The sequence below is a fragment of the Ruditapes philippinarum genome, unplaced genomic scaffold (genome assembly GCF_026571515.1).
Source record: "Ruditapes philippinarum isolate M1 unplaced genomic scaffold, ASM2657151v2 ctg6299_1_1_1_1, whole genome shotgun sequence".
Taxonomy (NCBI): Eukaryota; Metazoa; Mollusca; class Bivalvia; order Venerida; family Veneridae; genus Ruditapes; species Ruditapes philippinarum.
Genome location: NW_026866369.1, coordinates 26,303 through 33,980, shown reverse-complemented (window position 1 = coordinate 33,980; position 7,678 = coordinate 26,303).

The window sequence follows — 7,678 nt, the reverse complement described above, 5'->3', positions numbered from 1 at the left end:
TAATTATCTAGATAAGGCCGAAGAACATCTAAAATTCAAGCTGGCATCTTGTCCATTTCTTCGAAAATGAACAATGAACGGCGACACACCTTCACTCGTGCTTCAATGAATATTTTTAACTTATCCTGCAAAAAAAGTATTAATGACCACTGTTTATAGGTTACTTATATAGTGCCTGTTAAAAATTATTTAAGCCATTAACGGTTTCTTTATTGTTTCTTTTTTGTGTCTGTGCTTATATAAAGACTGACGGAAAGGCCCGAAATATTGCGCTTGTGAAAACCAACGTTACTAACATGATAGTAGATGTAACAAAACTTAGTAGATGTAACAAAACTTTATCATACAAGTACCTTATAATACGCAATTTCGGAGTCATGATTGTAATCTTTGGTTGCCGATATTAAGTGGACATATTTACTTTGCATTCCCTTCTTATACATATTTTCGGCTAAAAGCTTGGTTGAATATGTTTTTCCTGTTCCTGCAGATCCATGGAAGGAGAAAACAAGTGCACTTTGTGGCTGATTAGTGATATGTCCTTTTAAATGATTAACAATGACATCGGCGACAAGATGTTGACCATATAGTTTGTCATTAAGAGTCTGTTTCAAACCTAAAAGTTACATACATTCAAATAAGTCATTATTGATGCCGATAACGTACAAGTACAAATGATACATTAGTACCTACTAGTACTAGTTCAACAGTACCTGCTACTAATGGTACAACACTACCTAAAACAAGTTCAACAGTATCTACCAGTACTTACTAATACTAGTACAACAGACCTACTAATACTAGTACAACTGTACCTATCGGTACTGGTACAACAGACCTACCAATACTAGTACAACAGACCTACCAATACTAGTACAACAGATCGACCTACTAATACTAGAGAATAATTAATAGGCGGGGCTTAATATGTTAACTGAACACTCACGTGATCCCCTTTTCCGTACGCAGCCATTTTGATTTTAATTAACCAATTAAAACTCGTGTAAGAAATTTGTGATTCTATTAAACATTAGATTATAAATAACTAGTTAACCTATTAATTAACTAGTTAATTATCAGGTTAACTAGTTACGTAACTAGTTAACCTCTTAATATTAAGCTGACAATAAGGGATGGCAGTTGCGGGCACAAACATGCATTTTTTCCCGTTATGATCTTTTCTTTATTGAAAAAAATAACTAGTTACGTAACTAGTTAACCTGATAATTAACTAGTTAATTAAGAGGTTAACTAGTTACGTAACTAGTTAACCTCTTAATTAACTAGTTTGTTATAAGGTTATCTGGTGGCAGAAATATGCCACCATACAAATCGAAGAACAAACATTTTAATTATTGAATTTTGCAACGTTTAACATGCCATCTCAAATGAAGATTTATCATTATATTGTAAGTTTTAAAAAGCATTAGTCTTTTTGAATTTACATTTCATGTTAATAAATGAACTTATAATAAGAAATTATTTTCTATAAAGTCTTTAGAAGTCATTTTTTCAATAAGAAATGAATGAATATGCATGTATCTTAATCATTACATATAATGTGGACAAATATTAGCAGTACATATTTTACATATTCTTCGATCTTTGAAAAGTGTTTTAGACGCATAATTATATACATATATAAAATATCACCTAAGTGTGTAGTATAAATAGGCGAGTATAATTAAACTCAATTACACACATACACAAATGGTAACAACCTTAATTACAACATACAGAATCTTTAACTATGTACTTTGCCTGTATGTTAAATTGCTGTGGCAATTTAGGTCCAAGTGTCTTTATATTCTATATATTTTATAATCTCAACGATATATCTATGGAAAAAAAAATCTTATAGGAACCCCACTGATGTCCAAAGGCATGAAAACATACATTTTCGACTTTTTGATTAATCTGATTGGGCAATTTAAACTATAGGCCTAACATATGCAAAAGATAATTAAGAAATATACTTCGATATAAATTGAAAACCGTATTTGAGTGAAAAGCGTTGCAACGCTAACTTTTCAGAATTAAAATAATATTCTGGAAAAACTTTGAAAGCGAATGATCTGAAATTTGGCACACAAGTTATTGGTCTAAATCTTCACCAAATGGAACATTAATCTTGAAAAATAATTATTGTCCTTGCTACCTTGTTTTATCTGTCATCATCAGTGACGACGCATTTTTTGCTGTTTAGCACAAACATGTATGGCCTTTATTTACTAAGTTTTTCAGATTATTAAAACATCGAACTGAAATAATTTGACATTTTGCCAAAATTGTGCCAATAATCTACGTGCATGATCAACGGAAATTTCTATAAATATCCACCAGAATGTATCGGTAGGCTATCCCACTATCTGTCAAGAGTGGGGATAAGATAGTTTTGATGTTGTATTGTCAGCTATCAAAAAACAACTTTTATTGAGAAAAAGTTAATTCAATAATTTCTTTATTCAACTCTAAAGAACACTAAATTTGCTAGATTTAGCAATATAAGTTTCCATGAAAATATTACAAAATGCTCTTGTCAGTAGTTTTCGCGACTGTCAGGATTTAAAGCCAAAATGCAAACTGAAAACAGCCTGTCATGGCTACTTATATAGACTCTGAAATAGCTAAAACTGTCACAATTGACCAATCATAACATTCCATTTGCCCTTATAGAATGATATTGAGGTAAAAATTACACAATGCCTGCTTGCACTTTCATCACGCTTGTTGACAATTACACACTTCCTGCTTACTGTTACAATTTACTCATTGACGCTGCTATTGTGCTTATTGGTACAGTCATTATGCATGCTTGCACTTTCATCAGGCTTGTGAAACAAAGGGACACAACTGATGGGAAACGGTTTAGGCAAGTCCGGCATATTTCGCGAAAACTACGAACGTGCGCCCCCTGGTATCAAAATGTGATCACATTATATGAAGATTTGTTTATTTAACAAAAACGATGTGAAAAAAGCTTCTTACGAGATAATTATTTTATCTTCAACTGAAACAAACCAAGATTTATAAAAAAATTAGAAATACTTCAGAATAACATTCAACATATTAATCACTAAAACAGGAGGGTCATAATTGCCCGGATACGCTCATCTAAATAGACATGGTAGTGTGATTTAAACAATTAGCAAAGACAATCATAAGCTGATGCTTCATGCAATATATCAAAGCTCTAGTCCTTTTGGTTTCAGAGAGGAAATTTTTAACTTTTCCATATATAAGTCTATATAATATGAGACCCCTTTGGTGGGATCAATTTTGACCCTAAGCACATAATTTGAAAAACTTTTATAGACAAACATAACATGATCCTTATTGCAAATATCAAAGCCATTGGCCTTTTGATTTCAGAGAAGAAAATTTTTAAGTTTTCCATATACAGTCTTTATACTTAGAATAAGACAACCCTGGGGTTGGGCCAACTTTGACCCTAGGGACACAATTTGAACAATCTTTATAAAGAACCATAAAACGATGCTGAATACGGAATATCAAGGCTCTTGGCCTTGTGGTTTCAGAGGAGAAGATTTTTAAAAAAATTCTTTTGGGTGCCATGGTATCGAGCTATAATCTTAAAACCAAATTCAATCTGTCCAGAATGTATGGTAAAAAGTATAGTAAATGCCGGATAAGGGCATCAACTTTATATATTTTCAGGTTACATGCCACTATAATTATGACAACCGGAGGTCGCACAACACCATCATTCATGACGTAGTAGTACAATATTGCAAGTTTCGTTGTCTGTCCTGTTTACAAATTATAAAAAAGCTGTTGCTCAATACCTATTAAGAATATCACATTACAAAACAAATTCATTTACCTTGTCCTCGTTACTTATACTGCTAATCTGTTTATAACCACTTACGTTGTCTGCTTCTATTATGTCCATCTTTTTCCCACACTTAGATTAATAAATTATAAATGCTAAGTAATAAATATTTATGAATAAGTTATAACTTTTATTAATGAATGATACTCACAGGCTTCCGTACAAAGACTAATAGCAAATGACAAAAGTTATAAGTCAAAAGTTATCAGTCAAAAGTATGGAAGCACTGGAGGGCCCTTTTGACTTCTGACTTAATGACTTTTGACTTGGGAGTTATGACTTTTGACTTGGGAGTTTTGACTTTTAACTCAAGACTTATTACTTCTTAGTTGTGAAATTAATTAATTAAACCACACTTTAAGAGAGCACGTGAGTAATGAGCGAAGATGGCTGTGTTGTGCCAAAATATGAAAATTCGTGCTTTGCGTGTTGTTTTTCTTGTGCACTCTGTTGAAAATAACAGCTGGTGTGGTGCCAGCTTACCTGCCTTTGTCGTCTCCGAATTTTGATAAAGCATCACTCATTGAAGAATATTTCAAACAAGGTTTTAAATACAAAGTGAAATTCTTGGATTTTTGCTACTTAAGCATGGTATTTTGTTGGTCACTGCGTCAGCTGAAAAGAATCTTGAAGAAGTTGAACCTGAAAAACGTGAGGTGTACATTTTGCAATCTCAGTTGAAAAACGTTGTTCGTGTAATTGCACGGAAATGCATTATAGTGGACAGTCTGTCGGTTATCGGACGATATGGCGCCGGCTGAAATGTGAATCATAATAAATATGGATGTAAGTCATAAAGATGTTATGGAATTAATGAAGGCAATAGATCCAAATGGTGTTGAAATGAGAAAAGCACAATCGACTTAAAAGACGTTTCTATTGTGCAAAAGGGCCAAACAATATTTGGGCATTTTAGATGGTTTATGATAAGTTGAAACCATTCGGATTTTGTATACACGGGAGCGGTAGATTGTTTTAGCAGGAAAGTTATCTGGTTAAAAGTTTCTGACACTAACAACGATCCAAAACTGATTGCGATATATTATTGGATGCATTGAAGCGCATTGAAAAAACACCTCGCATACTTCGTTGCGATGCTGGAACAAGAAAACAGTGTTGTTTGTCTTCTACAGCAGTTCTTTCGGAATGAAGCAAACCGACCACTTTGCTGGTAGTAGCAGCGTTATTGTTGGAAGAAGCACTTCTATAACCAGCGCATTGAAAGATGTGGGGTACGCTACGTCAACAAAGAACATAGTGTGTGGATTACTTTTTTGAAGGATTTTGCCGCGAATTCTGAGTCGTTTCAATGAACTTCAGACCAATGCATTGTGAATAATTTGAATATTTGTTTTATGAACCAATACAATAACATCAGCACTGGGATAGATTTGCCTCAACTATGTGAAATGTTACATAAATAGACTCATGCAACATTCTCGAACATAGACGCAATCATTACGGAATAACATGACATTAGTAATTTTTTACCTGAAATCGTTGATAACGAGCTTAATTAGGTAACGGTGGGTTGTACGAAACGTGTGTGACCTGTTGTAAAAGAGAGTGTAGTCTCAGTTCATAAGAAAATAAGTTTGTTTACGAACCTTCAGAGCGAATTGCTTTATACTTTAAAGACATGACCATCCCAAAGCCAGTAATCCTGATTCAGCAATTTGAAATTTGTTCGCTTGGAGTTCGAATGTTTAGTCGGCAAACTCGTATGAAGACGAAGTCTTTTTAAGCCATAAAGTTGTTTTGTGAGAGACAAATGCATCAATGCACGATCCATCTTATTATCATCTCATCACGAGCGATCAGCGATGATATCACAATATATAGTTATGTTTTCGATTCTGCAATGATGAATTGTCAGTGGATCCTGCTTCCTACATGATGAAGGTTCGACTTTTAATATTATTTAAATAAATTTATGTTGTTGGAATGATAGAGCAGAAGTTGACTTCAGATGATAATGATATTATAGAATCATAGCACGATGATGATAACTTATATTTAAGGATGAATGATCGCGATGAATGTTGTAAACATAGTATAATATATTTTATGGTTCAATAACTGTAAGTGGCATAATGGTTTTATTCTTATGTTTGACAAGTCACAATTATAACAAACGAAATAATTCAGAAAGTCAAACTAATTATTGTTCTACGTTCAACAATACACACGGCTCATCAAAGGTACTGTTTGTAACCGTTAACCCAGTTTCAGTCAAGATATAACTATAAGAACATTAGTTGACAAAGTGTAGATGATATGCTGTTCAGGCTTACTAGGATGCCTATATAACATAACTTTCAGTAATTAGAATCGGCTCACAAAATAAATTACTGCCTCACCGTTCAATCTTTGTAGACAACGCCTAGTACGAAACTTGCACAGGATATTACGCATGGTACTACGTATTCTTTCCTAGTAATCGCCGGAGCTTGAATTGTGAAAGGTGGCGCTTATTAGGAGTCTTTACTGTAAGAGTCACAGCTATGCAATTCTGTTGATATTCTTCGTATTTAAGAAGTGGTCCCGTTTAACTGACAAATCACTACAAATGGGTTTCGAAATGTAAATATTCAACAGTCTTTCCCTTGTACAGTTAATTTCTAGGCCCGCGGAACATTGCATAAAACATCTTAAAATGTTCGATTGTGGTCAGTTGATTTTTTTTTCTTTAAGAACAATTTATTCTGGGCGCTTAACCACTTACAAATGGAAAAGGGATGGGCGCTTATAGAAGCATTGGCTATATTAGGGGGCGAATAGGTAGTTATCCGTGGTAAGGTCAGCTGTCAACGAATTTCCAGGATGAACGCATTTGTAGAAGCTATAGGACGTTTTAAACGAATATTGCAATAGACACTATCGTGCACAATGGTCTGACTGTGTCGACTTACGCGTATTCTCTGACTAGAGACTTTCCTATTTGTGAACTTTGACTTCTTACTTGTGACTTCCTACTTGTGACTATTTGACTTCCTACTTGTGAGTAGTGACTTCAAACACATTGTGGGTCTTGACTTTTCTACGTATCGACCTCTAGATTACAAAATGCATGAATAATATATGTTGGGGATTGGCAAAGGACAAGATTATTCAAACTGATGCCATGAAGCTGTACGTGTACCAATAAATGCAACTAAAATATATATCCAGGGCTTGGTGCAAAACAGTTGACTCCTTCTTTAATCTAGTTTTATAAGTTACAACCGTTTGCAAATAAGTCCATCAAAAATGGAGATTAACAACTAGAGCTTTTTCTAGCCCTATATATATAATAAGAGCCCGTGTAGGGGCACAAAAAAAGGGGGGGTTTCCCCAAAAATTAGTGCACCCAAAAAAAAACATTTTAATTAATATTGAAACTTTTTGTTTTCTTATCTCAACAGTTCTAATTTTAACGTCTAACTGCAAATTTATAGATTGCATAGTCACAGCTATTTGATATCGAGATCACACAGCACACGGAAGGTGGTTCTTTTTGTTATAGTTTGTCCGTCTAGATGGATCAAACAATATCATTCTCATTAAAGCCTCTTACGCGAATTAAACTAATTATAATAAGAAGCGTCATGGCCAGCACACTCACTATTCCTTAGTTCTTGGTAGTTAAAATAAAACCATCTTAGTTTCGATTCAAGGCAGTTCAATTGACATGAGTTTATCTACCCATGTCTAGGGGTTGGGGCTCATGGTGGTTAACAAGTCTGCAAAAATTTCAAAAGCGAGTTCATCTAAGGAGAACTTGGAACATAATTGAGTGTGGGTATGAAAAAATTGGACAGTAACATTAAACTAACGCCGACGCCC